Source organism: Notolabrus celidotus, chromosome 11 (assembly GCF_009762535.1).
Source record: "Notolabrus celidotus isolate fNotCel1 chromosome 11, fNotCel1.pri, whole genome shotgun sequence".
In the NCBI taxonomy this organism is placed as follows: domain Eukaryota; kingdom Metazoa; phylum Chordata; class Actinopteri; order Labriformes; family Labridae; genus Notolabrus; species Notolabrus celidotus.
The window spans coordinates 24,763,146-24,783,265 of NC_048282.1; the positions used below are offsets into that span (position 1 = coordinate 24,763,146).

At 40.7% G+C, this 20,120-nt stretch overlaps 1 protein-coding gene across 6 annotated transcripts in view; it reads left to right on the top strand.

The window, feature by feature from the left end:
• Positions 1-614: 614 nt before the first annotated feature.
• LOC117820936 (AF4/FMR2 family member lilli) overlaps positions 615-20,120 on the top strand; it is a 56,788-nt gene continuing 37,282 nt past the window's right edge. For 3 of the 6 annotated variants that reach the window (XM_034694888.1, XM_034694889.1, XM_034694886.1), the window contains exon 1: positions 631-971. The gene's annotated coding sequence lies outside the window, so the exon portion shown is untranslated. Of the gene's footprint in view, positions 972-13,908; positions 14,016-20,120 lie in introns of those variants that run through there. The other 3 variants (XM_034694885.1, XM_034694890.1, XM_034694887.1) reach the window with 2 other exon arrangements.

Here is a 20,120-nt window from a genome sequence, read left to right on the forward strand (position 1 = left end):
TACAATGTTACAATGTTACAATGTCATTTAGCAGACGCTTTTATCCAAAGCAACATACATACGAGAACAAGAATAACACAAGCAAAATCTAGACAAGAGGAAACAAGATCAGCAAGAGTAACAAAGTGCTTCAAGTCAATTTGGGTGCAGGTACTGCCAAGCAGTGTAAAGGCAATGCACAAAAGTATTAGTTCATTACATTTATTTCATTGTTATGCCCTATTTTCTGGTCTTTGCACTGATTCACCCTACCTCTGCACTACTCACCACTGCACTATTATCATATTATTTAAGTCTGTACATATTAGTAAGGTCTACTTGTTGTTCTTTGTATTTATAGCTGATGTTATTGTTATTATTATTATATTTTTATTTTTATTTGTATGCCTTATTATGCCTTGTACAAAGAGAGCACAGTTAACCAAAGTCAAATTCCTTGCGTGTTCAAGCACACCTGGCCAATAAAGCTGATTCTGATTCTGATTCCGATGCTGATTCTGATTTCTGATTCTGATTCTGATTCTGATTCTTACCAGTCCACCTAGCTTTTGTTTTGAAAGCTGTAACCGGAAAACGATGTCGTTATTGTCTCCGCCTTGACAATGGCTTCAGTCACATGGTGCTGCCTAACGGAGAGCTGATGGAGCCTGATGAGAAAAGCAGGAGGCGAGCCCCTCCGGTTGCGCGTCAGCATCTCCTCAAATAGCAATCCGCTGCTGTCACTTGTGTTCCACATACTGACAGACGGACGACCACAACCCCGAAACAACAATTAGAGGCGAATTCCATCTGGCTTGCAGCTGTATTTTTTTTTCATATGATGCCAGAGAAGAAGAGTAAGGTGAGGCTGTGAGGAGGCTACCGCTCTGCAAAGAATGATAGTGAGGATCAAGGCGCGCTGTCCCGGGAGAACTCATCGGAAGAGCTGGCCCTGAGAGACCGGGATGCTCCTCTAACGCACCTGGGGGCTAGTGAGTACAATCCATCCTCTCTCTGTCTCTCTCTTTCTGCCATTACTTTGGTGACACCTGCACAGGTTTGAACCGTTCAGCATGCCCTCCTCCCCTCTTCATCGCTGCTGAATTATTCTCGATCCCACCTGTCTGATCAATCATTCATAGGCTTCCTAGTAAAGCGCAGCATAACCGGTTGGTTGGTCAGCGATGTGTGAAAGTTGCCATGCTAATTTGGAAATGGTGCACCTTCCCCTTCACCCGCTTAATCTGCAACATAATGCATGCACGCATCAAGGTTTAATATCATGCGGAGTATTACATGCAGTGGGTGATTGGGAGCCTGATCGTGCCCCTTTAAAGTTTGGATTAGAGGGAACATGTGTTGCACACTGCGGCCACAGTGCTGGTGCCATGCTAATTAATAAAGGCTTTGTGAGGGGCTCTCCTATCACAGGCACTCATCATTAATCCGCTGATGGCCTGGAGGGCGTGGGTTGCTGTACAGTACGTGATGATAAGAAGAAGAAGAAGAAGAAGAAGAAGAAGAAGAAGAAGAAGAAGAAGAAGGCAGTCCTACTTACACAGCAGGGTCGATTAATTATGGAGTCAGATCTGATGAACTCAGAGACTGTTAGGTGCAGGAGAGGAGACACAGGCATGTCACACAGAAAAAAAAGGCCTGTTTTGTCTTCTATTTTCATCACACATCAGTGGAGTCTAGGGATTATTTCTTTCTTCCAAAGATGCAACTTTTGTCCAATAAGATACAGAGCTTGCTTATTTTAAGTCTGTCTCCCTTGTAATGATGTGATTTCGCAGTATATGAATCCATGCCTGTGTATCTAAATCAGTGTGTAATGATGCTCTCACCTGTAATAAGCTGCGGTGTGAGATCCTGGCAGTGCTGCTGAATGTGTGGGTGTGAGTAGAACTTCTCCAGCAGGCTCACTGCATGTAGATGAATGAAATCCACTTACTATGCAGCAAGGGTTCCCACCTCTGTGTGTGTGTGTGTGTGTGTGTGTGTGTGTGTGTGTGTGTGTGTGCGCGCGTGAGTGCGTGTGCCAATGTGTGTGTGTATCTCCCCTAATTACACTCATTGTGTTGACTTAAGCAGGAGGGTCACCCCTGAGGGCCCGTTCTCTTGCCTTATTTAGGAGTGATGCCCTGAATTACATCACGCTTGATGCACAGACGCATATTGGGAGAGGCTTTTTCACCTTAGTTCATGGCTGTTATTTTGACTTACACTTCATGTATGAATGTGATGTATATTTCCTGGCACAGATAAGTCAGTGCATTGCACAGTCACGAGTATGAAACTGTCCGCCACTCAGGACAAGTGTGTATTGTTGAGAGGTGCTTAACTCCTGGATCTCGTATATTTCGAATTTGCGATGGAGCTCCAGCTCTGGTTCGAATTCCGGGCAATTATGTTCACAGCCTGCCCACGCATACTTTGTACAGGAGCTCCTCTATTCTTGGTTGTTCTACAAACTGACACAAAAATACTGTCTCCCTTACAGCTTGTGTACGGCATCCTCCCGAGGCGTTCTCAATATTCTCCCTGTGTATGTATTAAACATCAAGCATGTCCAACTGCAGGCCTGCGCGGGGCCGAGCACTTTAAGGCAGAGTCAGCCTTCTGTGGAGGGTGACAGAACAGTCAGATGGCCCCCACAGGGCACAGAACAATTCCTGCTGCTGATGCACCCAAGGCGACAGGACCAGAGCGCTTCTTCCTCCTCCCTCCCTCTCGACTCATCCTCCCCTCAATCCCATCATCCCTCTCCACCTTCATGTCATGGAAATAAACACACTCTCTCAGGTTCACGAGCACACCTGCACGTCAGCACTCTATTGGTCTCTCTTTCGTCTGTTACGCTTGCATATACATAAACACATCAGGTCTCCAATCACATATGCAGACATGTGACCGGGGAGTGAATTTACGAGTGGCTGTTCAGATCATAAATAAAACCTGCTCTCAAACACAGCAACACTATACTTTCCCAAACACACTAGCACATCATCTTTCTCCATAATCATACAGTTTATGTCCCCACTATGATTATCTAAATCCTGTTCTACTCACACAAACAATCGGTTGTGGCAGTAAAAGGTACACTATCTAAATCTTAATCTTGTATGGTGTCTATTCAGTTATGTTTCAATTAATCAAATAATGAAATTGAATGTTACATCTTGTTATATTGGACAGCATTGTGTACTGTTAGGAGGTGGTTTTCTCATATTCTGACCCTGTTGTAGGTGAAAATGAAGGTAAAATGGTAAGAAACACCTCTCCGTATTATTATTCCAACTGTATTTTGCAATACCACCTTTAAATGTGGTATAAATAGAAATATATGTTACAATATGTTACGCTGTGATGCATTATGACGGGAGGTGATTCAGTACCAATCGATGCAATGCAGTACAATATGATAAAATATGATATGATAAGAAACAAAACGATACAATCAGAAATGATACAATACGATATAATAAAATAGGATATGAAACAATAAGAAACGACATGATATGATAATAAACAATACGATAGACTAGGATAGGATAACAAACGATACCATTTGATACGATACAATGTAATACAAGACAATACAACAAGATATGATACGACATGAATCAACACAATACGGTATGATATAATAAGGAACAATATGATACAATACAAGACCATACGACACAATACGACAGGATACATTATAATAAGGAACTATACGATAGCTTACGATAAGAAATGATACGATATAATACGATACAATACAATACCATACGACACAATACATTATGATACGACCCGAATCGACACGATATGATACGATATGATAGGGTACGATAAGATATGATACGATTTAATACGATACAATACAATACCATACGACACAATACGACATGATATGACACGCTACGATATGATAAAAGTGATAGGATATGATAAGAAACTATACAATTTAATACGATACGATACGATACAATACCATACGACACAATACGACACCATAGGATATGATACAACCCGAAACAACACAACACGACCCAATACAACATAAGTAACGATATGATACGAAACGATACGATAAGAAACTATGATATGATACAATACAACATGGTATTGTGCAACATAATACAGGCAATAGGATACATTACAATACAATATGCTACGTATGATATGATACAGTACGGCAGGATACGATACGATTTGACAGTATATGATATCATTTTGTCTTTATTGTCTTTTTTGAGGGAATTTTTTTTGACTGAAGAACTACACACAATTTAGCTCCCTCCACAGCAGTATTAATAAATAAAAACAATGAAAAATGAGCAAAAATCCACAGTCAATGTTTGGAACTAAACATACACATTTCCATTAGTTTCAACAAAAACTGAGCATTTTAAACTTTTATTAAAGTACTCTGTTTTTTGCCAGGCTGTTGTATTAAGTTAAAAAATATTGAAGGGACCCCTGAGTGAATAATAAATCATGCTCCATTGTAAAGTCCTGCACACAGTGCTTATTTCTCTCACACTCACATCCAAACCAGTAAAAAACAGAAGTGAATGGATATAAATTCTGATTCAGTGATGCCTCTGCAGAAACAAAAGGAAGCTGGTTGTAAATACCAGAATGACTGTAGTTTTGAGGTCAGTGTGATTCAGAGTTGTCACACAAACTTACATGTTAGCTCACTCTGTGCAAACAGTCAATGTGTCGTTGCCAGTTAGCAAATGTAAAGATGCTACACTGGCTGTTCTGGACAAGTAAACAGAGACTGGACAAACAAATTGAGCAAATTTGCCTGAATAAAAAGAGGTAGTGTGTGCAAAAACAGAATGATACATATGAGGATGAGTGTTATTTAACATGGCTGTGTGCCTAAAATCTTAGATTGAAGTGTAGCATTGCAGTTTCAGTCAACGGTTGGCTTACTGCTTTTAAAACAATGACTGCAGAACATAATCGGAAAAATCAAGCAACTGGTGACCTTGCTATTGTTCTAACAAAGCTCTGTGAATTTTGAAGTCGTCCTTCAATGTTCTGCAGCTTGATTTAAATTCTCCTTCAATCCTAAACACACAGCAAGAAAACCAACTTGGTAGGTGAACAGGCTTTTTAAAAGAAACTTCAGAAACTTCCTTAACAGTCTCCCTTTTTAAATCACAAATCCTCATTCGGAGAACTACAGTTTTACACAAGAACAGCCACAGTCTCACACACATAGTTTGCTTTTAAACACTGTAATTCTTTCTTAAACAAACCACCACTCTATCTCATAAGCATTGTATTGGGAGGGAATGTGATTGTGAGTCTGAGTGAGAATTATAGTGTTATAAGAGTAAACACAGCAGCTCACTGTTATTTAGGCTTTTGAAGGTGTCAGTCATTGTGGCCTTTGGTTGTTGCTTAAAGGTGCAAAAGTGTGACGTGAGCTTTACAGATAGAAGAGTAAATGGTGCGTGAATCCTCCTGGTATGTGTGCGCACACGTGTGTGTTTGTGTGTGCATGTCAGCTGTGTGCATAATAGCTCAGGGATCCAGGGCCCATGAATTGGCCAGTCAGCCAGACAGATGTGCCCCGGCCTGGACTTGGAGTGCAGGGGGCCTCAAACTGGCCTGCCACCCAGCATTAGTGCCATGGATCCATGACCAAAGAGCTCAGGGCACCAAACCTCACTGTCTGCATAAAATGCTCTCAATTATTAATGCTGTGTATAGGGCAATGCATGGGCGGAGAGAAGAGAGGAAATGGGCACTGAAGACGGAAAGAAAGAGTGGGAATAAGTCAAAGAGGAGTGAAGTGCAGGTGTAGATGAATGCATGTAAAGACAAATTCTTGAATAGTTTTCTTATTGCTTCAGGGTCATCCAATAGAAAACTAAGCATTAACGTTTGCACTTAATACCACATTTAAACACATAAAGATCACCATAGTAACTAGAAACAAAAAAGTCACAATACAGTTCAATTTTGAAGAGAGAAAGAAGAAAAAAGGGACCCTAACGTGTTAAACCTTCATCTTTTCACACCATATTACCTGCATACCTTAGAGTACATCCAACTGATTGTTTCAAATATCCTGATTTCATTGAAGTCATTTATTGAACAAGGAATTGAACAGAATTCTGCACTTATTAACTGTTAAATGCAAAGAAAGTTTATTATCCATCATCTCTGTGTGCACTAGATACATTTCAGCCTAGGTACAGCACTGCAGCAGCTTGCAATTAGAGCGGGGGCTCTGTAATTCACAAGTATTGATTCACGTCTGAGCAGCATTACAGCATAATGTCCCTGAACATGACTGTATACAAGAACAAGCACCATCAATACAAGCAGGGAAGAAAAGTAGTGAGTTACACGGCTATGCTATCAACTGCCCATTATTTCTAATCTGGTACAATCACATGGATATGCAATTATATGTCTCTGTTTATGTGCATTACGACATGTTGATAATGTACTCCATTTTCTGCTCCCATTCAGCTGCGAACAACGTGAACAGAGAGGCTCCTGCCCTGGAAATCGTGCCAGCTTTTTGTGCTTTATCAAATAGAAATTTAAAACACCTCCATGTGATGTGAGGTAAAAGAGCTTGGTATTTTTAGGCAACAACCTCTAGCGCTGAAATAATCAAACCAATGCAGGAGTACAAAAAGCTGTGGTTCCTCAAGTGATCACTTGCGGCCCATTAGATGGGCAGCTTGGGCGCCATTGGTGCCCCTATTAAAATGGCAATTTTTACAGCATGATTGGTCTCTGTACTTGATTTCCTTCTTTGTTACAACTGTACTGAGGGTGATTGGTTTTTTAGTATCTCATCTATTTTGATTATATCAAGGCTAGAAGTCATGCACAATTACTCATAATCAGGGATATGGCTGATTTCACTACAGGTGGACGTGTAGTAGCTGCTTACAAGGTGGCAGGGCTGTAGCCTTAACTCCAGCTCTTAGCTGGTTTAATATCAGCTGGAAGTTAGTTTGAGTCAACATTTTGAATGTCTTGATTGCCATCTTTGGGTATCATGACAACTCTTCACAAATCAGTGGGTGATGTAAAATAGGATACGAAACAATAAGAAACGACACAATATGACAGGATACGATACGATATGATACGACCCGAATCCACACAATACGATATAATAAGGAACGATACGATAGGATACCATCAGAAATGATATGATTTAATACAATACAATACCATACGACACAATATGATACAATACGACACGCTATGATACGACCCAAATCAACATGATACGATATGATAAGAAACGATACGATTTAATACGATATGATACAATACCATACGACACAATACGACACCATAAGATAAGATAAGATACTCCTTTATTCATCCCACAACGGGGAAATTCATGGAGTTACAGCAGCAAACAAAAAGGTGTACAGTACAAGAATTTCAACAAGAATATATATAGATAAGAAATATTCATCAGAGCCAACAGCTTGGCCATAATTCTCCTGTCAGCCACCACCTCCACAGGGTCCAGGACTGAGCTGGCCCCTTCACCAGTTAGTTCAGTCTTGCTCTCCTGTATCCTGTCCTCCCACAGCAGGTGAAATCCTTCCAATGTGGCATTCGTGTCCGGTGTTAGCTCTGTTGAATGATGCTACTCTGGTGCTGGGTTAGCTCGTCCACCTTATCATAGATAGATCTTACATTCCCCATAATGGTAGGTGGAAGGACAGGTAGATGTCGTCTTTTTCTAGCTTGCACCTCAGTACCAGCACGTCGTCCTTGCCTCCTTCTCCTCAGCTCGCAGGGAACATCGGACCTATTATCGTTTAGCATCAACATGCTACAGGCTGCTAACAGCTGATCTCGTATGTAAACAATGTTACCATAGTTAAACGCAGGATCTCCGGACACCCACAGGAACAAAAATAGCAAAAACACCACTGCAAATGTAGCAAGTTTGGTGTCTATGGCCAACAAATGAGTCATTAAAAGTCGTGACAGGCTCCAAATACAAAGATAACTAAACAGATATGAAAAAAAAAAATGAAAAAAAGAACAACGAAGAGAGAGCTACTGCAACAAGCAGCCACTCGAGCGGAGCTAAGCAAGGAAGGATTTGATACAACCCGAAACAACACAACACTACACGATACAACATAAGTAACGATATTATATGATACGAAAAGATACGATACGATAAGAAACAATATTAGATGATACAATACAACATGGTATTATGCAACATAATACAAGCAATAGGATCTTTGGGCTTCATGACAACTCTTCACAAACCAACGGGCGATGTCACTGAGATTACTTCCGTGTTTTCTGCAGTTTGTGGATATTTTGGTATAACAGAAGGCTTGAGTGTAAGCCTGCTGTACCTGTGTTGGCAGCAGGGGGTCTTTATTGAAAAATATTGTACTAGTGTGTGATTTAAGTGGTTGATCACAAACCACTTTAACCTGCTCTTTTTCAGTTCTTTCAGAAGCACTCACCTAACCTACAGCTCTCCTCTCTTTATACAGGCAGCGACTTGTCCTGCCTCACCTCCTACCGTTTATCTTTTCTGTACTTGTCACATCTTTTGACAGTTAATCAGCAACATTTCATATAAAGTTGGCCACAAAGCCACAAAGTTTTTTCTCAGAAAGACTACATTCTCACAACAGGAGATATAGCGTTTCACAACAATCCTGTCATTCTGCAACTGTAGTGCAGAATAACATCTGCAGCTGCAGTAACTTTTAAAACAGCGGTATCAGAAGGTTCATTTTCAACATGAGACATCACACCTCAGTTGATGCATTCCTAGGAGGTACGTTTTGTAACTTCTCATTCTCTCTGTCTCTGATCACCTGCAGCAGAGCACGTGTCGGCTGCTGCAAGTTGTCAGATGTGAGTGGCTGAAGTCATTGATCTTGGATGGCGATCTTACAGGGATTAGAAAAAGAAAGAAGAAAAATGGTCGGTATTATTCTTGCGCAGCCCACCCGGGTTGACCAGTTTTAAAAATCTTTATCATCATCCTGTGAAGCTTAAAAACACACGTTAAGCTTTCATCGAGGGGATAGTCCTTTCACCGTTCATAGTTGGTATTACTCTTTGATTTCTTTAGCCCTCTGATGATGATGTAAATCTTTTATTTATGTATATATGTGTGTTTGGCTTCTTACTTATCATTGATCACTGCCCCTGTCACCCATTCCTCTTCTCTTTGAACATTTGAGCATGTGTAGGTGTTTCTGCAGCCCCAGTTTTTGCCTCTCAAACACACTGAATACAGTCCCAGCTTTTGAAAACTGGGTTCAAAATCATTTTCATCGTGCAACAGATGCAATATATTTTCATCCAGATGAGTCGGAGAGTTTTTGGTGCAACAACAGAGAAAAATGTTGCAGGAAAAGCCCCTCAGCAGGTGTTTATTATTTGGAAAATGACATTTTTGGCCCTCTGTATCAGACCGAGCACAAAGGGGAGTTGCAGTAAATTCACTTTAGCTGCATAGCTTTGATGCCAGGTCCAAAAAGTGAGAGTTAACAACAGACAAAATATGGATGAACTGTCCACCAATGTGGCCTCCCGTCCTTCTGTTTGTGCAGTTACCAAGTTGATAACAGAGCAGAGCCACTATTTTAAGTAATGTCAAATCAATCTTTTGGTGTTTATTGACCTTGTGAAATTCGACTTAATGTATCCTGACCTCTTTCAGCTCTGTGAAAACAAAACACAGTGACCTCAATGCCCTGCTCACCATCAGAGCCACAACAAAAAGGCCTCACAGCTACAGCTACAGCAGGGTCCTCTATTACTAAGCAGAAAAAAAAAGAAGAGCCATTTTTGTTTTTCATTCTTAAAGTTGGAGTTTGTCACTTTTTGTGGGTGGAGAAGTGTTTATACCAACAACAGTTTAATCTGCGCAAACAGAGGGAATCATCTGGGTCTCATTAGCGGAGACAGGATGCTCCTCTCTGTGGCACTTCTGCTTTGGGTTTTTACGCTGTTAGATCGGCATACTTATAAAAATATCGCCTGCTCTCACTTTAAGGAAAGGGGGAAGAGTTATGTAACTGCTTTTCATGCTCTGATTTGGGTTGAGCAGCAGAACCAGTGACTTTCTGGTTAAAGGTGTGTTTCCTCAGACTTTGCGCCAGACTTCAACCTTACAAAGTCACATTTCATCTAAGTACAGAGTGTCAACAAACCAGAGCAGAGGTAGACAGTTATGAAGCTCAAATGATCAGGTAGAAAACCCAGCTGCTGTAAGAAATGGGCCTGCTGCATGAGGTGATGATAGCTTTTCTGATGCCATCATGTGCAGAAGCTAAAATTATAATTCTCAGAACAAAAGAGAAAGTAACTTTTTACTTGCTGACGAATAACTGTATGAGGGATCATTTATCCAAATGTGGCTTGTAATGCACAGGGACATAAAACAATACCCTCAGCTCACAAGACAAACACAATCTGCCTCACGATAATAGGTAAAAACTTAGTTTATGGTCAAACCTTGGAGAAGAGCTTACCTCCGAAAACTTAATTTCTTATGCTTTTTATTTTGCCCTTTTACTGCCTAGTGTCCAGTTAATTCATTTCCTGCTTAAATTACAAATGTGCTTTTATTCTGAAGGATGCATCAGTTCTTCCATTCGATCAAAAAGTTACAGGAGTGAATGAAAACAGATAAAGAAACAATCATCAGTAAAAATGTGGGATGTATTAGCACCCACTGAAGAAGAGGCCTATGCTCTTATGGTGTCTGTTACATTGTCGTAATTTATGATGTAATGAAATCTGTGACGTTCAACTCTGATCAATTCAATTTAATTAAATTCAGTTTTATTGGTAGAGCACATTTCATACATGCACACTTGATGTGCTTTACAGTAAAAATCAAGAAACAAATGAGATCAGAAAAAACTTAGTTTAAAAACCAATAGAACACAGGTTCAGGTATCATGGTAACAACCCTGACCTATTTCATTAAATCTAGAACACACAGGAGACAAAAGACCGCTCTGAAATAACAAGTACTTCAAGTTTTCATAGACCTCAAGTCAGCAGGCATCTTGTTCATCAAATCAGCATCACTGGGACTTAATTTTCCTGTTACATTGTTGTAACGTTGTAATAATGGTGTCGTAATACAATTGTTGTGTTACGTTGTTTGTTATGTGACAACACGTTTAGTGTATTAGACACAAGGAATCCCGGTCAACTCAGCCCTTTTGTTTAGGAACCAGCAGGAGAACAGGAATGGATGCTAGGCTTCCAACAGATCCAGCTCTACCAGGTTATTAAGCTAACTTTATTACCCGGCTTTCTTACTGATCTTCCGGTTGTGTAATAAGCTTGATTCTGATTGGTCAAAACTCCTTGACAGCGGTTATTAACATTCACTAACATGAGCAATGCCAGAGGCAAACTGATCACACGTCATGTCAAATCAATCCACCGAAAAGAGTTCAGACACATTTAGCTTCTGCTTGTTGACACCACAGACTGTAAGGGGAGGGGGAACCATTAGCTTCCGTTAGCGTCATATTAGTAAGCAATGTGGCTAAAACGTTAGCTTTGGTTAGCATTCTAAATCAGCAGGCTACAGACTTTTACAAATTGGATCCTGTCCAGCAATATTAGCAACGGGAGCAGAGCAGGTGAGAGAAACTTTACGTTACCGGTCTCTATAAAGAAATTTAAACCATGAGAGGTGATGATAATAGCAGCAGGGTTCAAAGTTGTGACATTTGTTTATTTTTAGAGGTGTGTGAACCGCAGAGCTCAGAGAAGAAGGAGAGCTGAATGAGGACAGTTTCAGCAATCCATCACCATGGAACGCTAACTGACGAGGAATCACTGGGACTATTTTTATAAGCTGCGTACATAAATCACTTTAAATCAATCATTGTTTTCTGACAACGTGTTTGTATTTTAAGTTAGTAGCTTTCGCTGCTCGGCGGTCTTGTCTCACCCTGTCGGGATTCTTTTTCCCATAACAACCTGCTAACCATACATTATCCCTTACTTAACAAACTCCAACCAAAGCACCCTCCTTTTTGTAAGCGTTTGCTCTGTTTGGAAATGTTCTGGTGCTTTACCTTGTCACCAGAAATCCCTTTTGGACGGGGCCCATACATGGCAGAAGTATTGATGTAGAGCAAGAGAAGTCAAAGCAAAAGTTGTCCTCTGCTGTTTGAAAAGTGGAATTGTTCAGTTTTTATCTCCCCGATTACAGAGTCTCCCTTTGTATCTGTAATTTTTCACCTGTCTTACAAGGTACAGTTACATTGACAGTAACGTATGTCTTTGCCTGGGTGAACGTTGTAATGCAATGTGTTACTGTACAGTGTAGGATTGATGAAAAAGAAGCAGGCTGGTTGAGGAACATTATATGAACAGGATGTAATGAAGTGTGTGTGTGTTTGTGCAGTAATATTTGTGCTTCTCCACACCTTCCTGAGCCATCTGTTTGTGTTTGAATATCAACAGAATGCCTTTATTTGCACGTTTTCTGGCTAATTGGCAGCACAGTTGTAGCATTAACATGGATATGAGGTGTGTCTTCCTGTTTGAGACACAGACAGCTGGCTGTGTGCACCCTGGTGGACGAGCTCACCTTTGCAACAGTAGCTGTTTATTGATTCCTCTGACAGTCACACAGGTGTTAGCGATGGAGGATCAGGCTCTGCGTTCAGAGAGCGTGAGGACAGCGAGGCGTTCATACTGACTGCCATGTTCATTTATTCATTATCAGGCGGTTTGCTCCTCGCCTCTACCGCCGAGGACCGTTTTCACCTGTTTCACCTCCTGAGGTTTGAGATAGCACTGCATTCGGTATCAGACTATAGTCTCGAGTGTGAAGCAAGCTCACATCCACGCCGCAGCATCCACCCTTCTTCCTGCCATGAATGAGTGAAACAGTAGTGACAGTGAGAGCTGGAGGAAGGGAAGAATGAAGGGTGGAGTCGAGGGCTCTGGGGACCATGGCGAGGCAGATCCTATATTGATTGGTTTAGTAAGAGAATCCGCCAGCTTTTAGTGGTGCTTCTTAATAAGAGTTGCTTGTGGAAAGAGAGATCACATCAGCTGAACTCCACTCCAGAGGCTGCCTTCGTCTATAAGGAATAGTTCACGGCAAAAATCAAAACAAGCTGAAACAAGACTAATCCATTTAGATTATAGCTTTCAGTACCAAACTTAAAACATTTGGAAGTACCTTTTTCAATGTGTGATTGACACTTTTTAAGGATTAAAAAATTTGAGCTGATATTGTTTTTTATGTCAGAAATAACAATGTAGCCAATAGCTAATTCTGCTACTGGTAAATAATTAACAGGTGTTTGGTGTTGTTAAAACTCCTATAAGGAATTTTGGGTTGATTATTAAACACACTGAAATGAATATTTTGCCTCTTTATGACCTGCAAAAGCCATCAAGACCATGAAGAAGAAGATTGACTGTTTCTGTACGGTTATTTTAGCATCTGAAACCATGGGCGGGGGAGTAGGTGTCACACTAAGTGATTAACTGAATGCTGCTGAAACAGACGACTTTTTTCCACAGAGAACACAGACACTCAATGGGTGATACATTTGAGGGTTAAGAAACAGAAAAATACACATTTACAGGACATCATTAGAACAAAGAGAGAGGGTACTGCTTCATCAACAAGGGCACCAAATCAACACAAACCAGAAATTCCACAGAGGAGCTTTAATTCTTAGATTATTTCCTTTCCCTTTGTAGAAAATCCAAACCTTGTAGTAAACTGAAACACAAGGCCTTCTAGCTTCTAACATTGAATTGATGTGACATAAATCACATCAATAAAGTGACTGTAAAGCCTCTTCCGATTATGCACTCCTTAAATATTCCAGAAATGTCATGAGCTGTGGCCCTGAAATATTTTCAAAGTAGCTTGATCATTCATGTCCTTCACAGCGTTCCCTGTTGGATGAGTGTGGTGGGGTGCTGGTGGAGGGGGAGCAGGTGGAGGGGGAGCAGGTGGAGACTCAGGACATTTCAATTACAACGAGACCTTCACTTCAGTGAGTTTTTTTACACCGTTGGGTTTTTTTGCTTTTTACATTTTGAAAATGATTCTCTTTTTTAAACTCTTATTTATTTTATTCATCCTGTTGTGTGTTGCTCTTCAGGTTAATTTCCCAATATTTACTGCTGCATTTTCACCTTGGCGAACCCCGATTTCTTGCAAGAATTATACGAGAGAGCTGGCAGGAATTAGTCAGGGAAAATAGGAGTGAAAATTTCAGTTTTTAAATGTTCACACATGCAGCTCAACCTAAGAATTTGGTACGTTTTCAGGGTTTTTGTGCATATGTGAATACTTCTGAGTTCCTAAATGCCAAATAATATGCAGATAGGCCAACATCAGACAACAGGACAAGTATCCACTGACACAGCTTGTAAGGCCCCAACATCCATGCTACGACGTCACAATTGCATCACCACCCATAGTCCAGTTCATTCGTCCATTCATCATTTCATCCACACCAACCTTCAGTCTCCAGTCCAATCCCAATGTATCAAAAGGGGCGCATTATCCAAATCCTGCCTCCCAGAAGCATTTTGGAAAGAGTGCGTTACCAATGTGTGAAAAAGCAGTGAAGAAACGCCGGCTTCCCTCGGGATAGTGCGTGCAGTGTAGTCCGTGTTACATGTTGAGGGTGCAGGGGAGCAGTCTGCATTGGCCGTGGATTATCCTGTGAGTTTTCCACACAATTATGGAATTGTGTGGGTTTTTACATCTGAAGAGCCTTCAATCACCGAATGTGCATTGCCTGATTTGGTTATTTTTGTATGGGTTTAATTAATATTTGTTTTGTTGGTAATTCTTTAATTTGTCAGACTTGATGCTGACTGGCACTCCAGAGACTAGATAAACCCGCTACAAGCTACTTAGATAGATAGAACAGTGCATCCCTTGTTTTTTATGAAGTTATTTTAGGTTTCAATAAGTGTTAAAAAGGTCATAAACTTTAGTGCAGAGCCACTTCCCCAGCTGTGTGATCTTCCTATATGGAAAGATACGCAGCAAGTACGAAACTTAAGCAGAAAGTCAGACTACCTATCAGACACCACATAACAGGATCACACAAAACAAATCTCCAGATCTCACGGTGGGTTTGTGCGCTTGTCGCAGCATGGATGTTGCAGGGTGTTTTTTGCATTGACACTCTCTCTTTTGCTGCACGCACCCCATCTGTCTATCTCGGTGTTAAGTCGTGGCTTCAGAGAAACGCTGAGCTATTTTAAGAGGCAGCAGATAGTGTTAAGCGAGGAAGTGAAGTGACACAACTGGGGTTGAGATTTGCTCTTGCCTGAAAACCTTGAAAATGTCTTTATTTAGTGCTCTGCTCCCCAGACACCTTGCAGATTGCACCTTGTAGCTACCATCAGATAATGGGTTGCCACAGAAACAGGCAGAACATCAGAAGCATAAAGAAAAACATCCACGCCTCTGACAACTTATCTGTTAGTTTTTATAGTAAAACAACATGTTTAAATTAGAGGTGTTTTACTCTGTTTTACAACCCCCCAAAATAGATCATCTTGACGTATGTACATTATCAATTTGAAGAAGGGCAGGATAACTTTGAAGACTGAAACATACAATATGTTCTGTGTGTATTTTATTGGTAGAAGAGCTCAGACTATTTTGGGCTGTTTTTGATGATTTAATTTTATTATTTATGCATTCACCTCCACATGAAAGAGAGCTGAGGTCCCAAGTGGTCTCTGTCTTTCTCTCTGTCTCTCGCACACTTTTTCTTCTCTTTCATGCAAACGCGCTTAAAAAATCCACATTTATTGAGACATTTTCGATGATATTTGAAGTATACAGCGCTATAGGCCCTTTTTTTTATTTCAAAGGAACTATACATGGTCGTTCTGTCTCTGTCAGAGTTTAACCGTGCAACGTAATCTGACACGCGTACGTCTAAGTGCAGTTCATTGTGTTTTCATGCGCTTGTGCTTGTTTAATGAAAGCACCTGCTGTGTTTTTGCCCTTCACTCACCCGTCTGATCAATAGCAAGCTGGGATCTGTCAGCGTGGTAGCTGTCATTGGATCACTGCTAACCCAATTATCCAAACTGTGCAGTAGCCTAATTAGCCGGACCTGTGCACTATATTAACCCAATACACACTGTTTTACACACACATGCTTCTCAGTGGCATCAAACACGCGAGGCCTGCAGGTCAAACACCAGGTATAAACACTGCTGGTATGAGGTGCTGCTTTCATGCTGAGCAGTAATTCCTGTAAAATATTAATGTGATGGTATTTTTGTCTCTGTGAGGTTTTCTCATCACCTCATGCTTAACAGGACTAACTCCACCACAGCCCTTCATGTAGATATACATCATTTAGATTTTTTAATATCATGTTCTAATCTGTTACTGGTTATAGCTGCTGTTAGTGAAGATTTAAAGCTTTTTTATGGTACAGAAGGGTAAATCTTCGTATTTTTCCCCTGCTGTTTGAATGTTAATTCAGACATTTTGACAACAAAACAACAAATCAAGAATATAACTTATCCACGGGTTAATGAACAACATAAATGGAGAATGAAAATAAGCAGTAATTGGTGGTTTCAGCCATAAAGCTGAGCATGTAGTTGCATAAAATTATTACAGTAAACTTTACATGCATCTATAATTTGCACCCACATGGATATTTAATGGACATAATTATAATAATATAATAATATACCTTATAGTATGACACAATAGCAGGCAATTTAGACATTCCAACAGGGCAGGGGCACTGTATACATACAATGGAAAAGGAGACTCTGTTGAAAATAGTAGTAAAACAAATAAAGAAAATATATTGGAAAAATATAATGTTTGTAAAACAATGTAAAAAAAAAAGAGGCCGGGTTGTTGGAGCTTGCACCCCATGTATGGAAACCGCAGACCTTGTCGCACTGGTTGGTCCCATTCTTCTTCTCTTCCCACATTACCTGTCTCTCTCAAGCCATCCAACAAAGGTTAAAGGTCCAAAACTGCAAAACTGCATCTCTTTCTACACTGCACATTGTTTATGCAGTCACTACTCTTATAGAATAGTCTGTCAGATACAGACATTTTTAACAAACCCCTTGATTACTTTATTTTCTGCCAGTTATGAAGGAAATTGATCACTTTAAGCTGCATGGACAGCCAGCTCAAGGATAGATAGATAGATAGATAGATAGATAGATAGATAGATAGATAGATAGATAGATAGATAGATAGATAGATAGATAGATAGATAGATAGATGTATAAAGTCAGAATTGTGCCGTGTACATGTCTATGTAGAGCTCCAGTTGTCATGCCTTATCCACACTGCCGTAAAGCAGTGTGTTAACTCCCTGAGACATCAGTCTTGCGATTTTTTCTGCCAAAATGAAACTGTGTTGTCACTGGTATAGAATTGCAATATGGAAAGGGCTGTACTTACAGGAAAAAGGCCACACCCTAAACCCCTTACAAGCTTTCTTGTTACCAAGTCAACTCATTCCACTCTGTATGTTCAAGCCACCCTTCACATCCCCCTGTCATTTCTCATTCTAAGCTCAGTCTGCATCATAATCAGCTCAGGTGGAGTCACACCTGAGACAACCTAGTTTTGGGTTTCAGCCTGCACCCCTTCACATATGTGCCGATCCATATGGCATGAACATAAAGACACCCAAAGCCTCCATTAAACACTTGAATCACTAATGTTGAGATGTGTTGTAGGTGTGTGGTCGTGAAAGCACTTACAACTGAACTTGGTGAATACCAGCACACTGGAGGTCTGTCCTGCCACAATAGACGTGCCTTTCTTTTCTCACCACCTAACACGACTCAACAAGGTGAAAGACATAAAATGATAATGTTTATTTTGTACTCAGCGTGAGTTATAGCTTTCTGCCTCAAACACCACTCGTCATTCTCAGCGCTTGCTTCAAATTAGTCATCTGCTACTTTTCTTCAGTGTCAGAGGCTGTGAGGAGTGTAATGGATGAGCAGGCGTAGTAACTTGGCAGGAGCTGTGCAGGAGTGGAGGTGTAAGGTAGGTGGCCTCGGACAAGAAGTGTAATAAAAGGCAGCATGACTCACCTAGAGAGGAGCCTGCACACTCCATTGAGAAGCAACCCACAGATCTCTTCCCTCTCTTTCTTTCTTGTCTCCTCGCCATCTGCAGTGCCGCCGTTCAGGGTAAGATGAGAGAAGACGGATGGTGATGGCAAACATGTATGTAGGTTAACATTTCACAATTCACCTGGGGTAATGGTTTTTCCATAAGCCGCCATTGTTGAGGTTGACCCGGCTTTTAAGACTGAATCAAATCGATGGCTTCTAGACTGAGGCTGGGAGAGGCGGGGAAGCCTCTCTCTGTGTCTGCACAGCCACGATAACACTGCTCAATGGGCACTAACCACCTTTCAAATGGAAATGGAATATCCAGTGCAAATTAGACACAGTCATCTAAATTATACTGGGATGTGAATGGGGGATGCTAGCGTAGCGGTTTAAGGGTGTGTCGTGCTTTTGGCTTTGTTGTGCCGGAGCTTAGCTTTTAACGGGCAAATGAGTTTTATGTTGTGCTTTCTTCTGGCTTTGCAAAAAAAATTACACACCCAAACACACACACACACTGAGAAACTGTGTTGCATATCGTAGCATGTAAGATGGGATGCAAGCTTGCAAGTGCAGAGAGTGACTCACCCGAAACCACCGGGGCCTGTGCTTGAGAAAGTCTGCTAACTTACAGTATATGCACTCATCACAGCACCAGTTCATCTTCCTCTGCCCCCCCTCCTTCTTGCCACTTCTCTCCTCCCTATCACTCTCTCCACATCCCTCATTAGCTTGCTTGCAAACACACATGCATACACAGACAAACCCGGGATGAAGGGGAGGATTCATAAAGTGCTGACATAGAGAGCGAGCACTGTGATCAGATTGAGTACAGGCTCAGTCCCGTATAACCCCCAGGGAATGGTTGAAAATAAATCACTCATAGATTCTGCCTGCTGTAAAGATTAAAGTAGAGGGGAGTGTGTGTGAAAGCATGTGTGTAAAATGAGACAGCTAAGTTGGTCTGTAAGTGTGTGTGTGTGAGTCCTTTTGTGTGAATTTACGGTGTTTGTGTATCGTGTGTGTGTCTGCGTGCGAGTTACAGACTGTAAAGCTAATGAAAAGAGCCACTGGGCGGGTGTGTGGTGGTAAATGGTTGCATGGAAGTGTCGACATGTGTAACTGCTCCAATTGGCTCTGCGGAGTTGTCCTCAGGGAAATAAGAGAAGCAGCACAAGCAGAGATAGACGGTCACTGACAAAGAGTTATGTGTGTCCTTTATGTGCAAGTTCTCTCTTGTTTTAAGTCAAAGATCGACACCCAGAGAGGAAAGAGATTTGCAAAATGTGCCGATACTGGAAAAAATATTAAATATACTGATTCTTTTCTATTGGTGAGATACCACGACCAAGAAGCTAGACAATGAGACAGTTCAAACAACATGATACAGTGATTCAATGCAAGTCTGAGGTTGGAGGCAATTCAGAAAATTTTGAAACATTAAAATTAAAATTAAATAAAGTACTGCATATGTGTACAATTATGTGTGTTTGTTGGTATATTAGGGAAAAGGGATGCACCATATGGATTTATTTTTAAAGGATGCAGATAATAATCTGCTCATGGTGGCTGACACCGTTAAGATTATTGATGTTTTTTGTACTCTAAAATTTGTAGTTTATGCACACCTGAGGGTAAGAGAGGCTAAGATTTAGCAAGCAAAGATGCATACACTACCAGTCAACAGTTTGGCAACACCTTCTCATTCAACATTTTGTATTTATTCTATTTATTTGAAACACTGTAGATTAATACCAAAGGCATCAAAACTATGGAAGAACATATACAGAATTATTTAATTAACAAAAAAGCATTAAACAAACCAGAACATGTTTTATATTTTAGATTCTGTAAAGTAGCCCCCTTTTTCCTTCATGACAGCTTTGCACACTCTTGGTATTCTCTCAGTCTACTTCTTGAAGTGGTCTCCTGGAATGGTTTCTAATTAACATGAGCCTTGTCAAGAGTTCATTTGTAGAATTGCTTGCCTTCTTAATGTGTTCGAGACCATCAGTTGT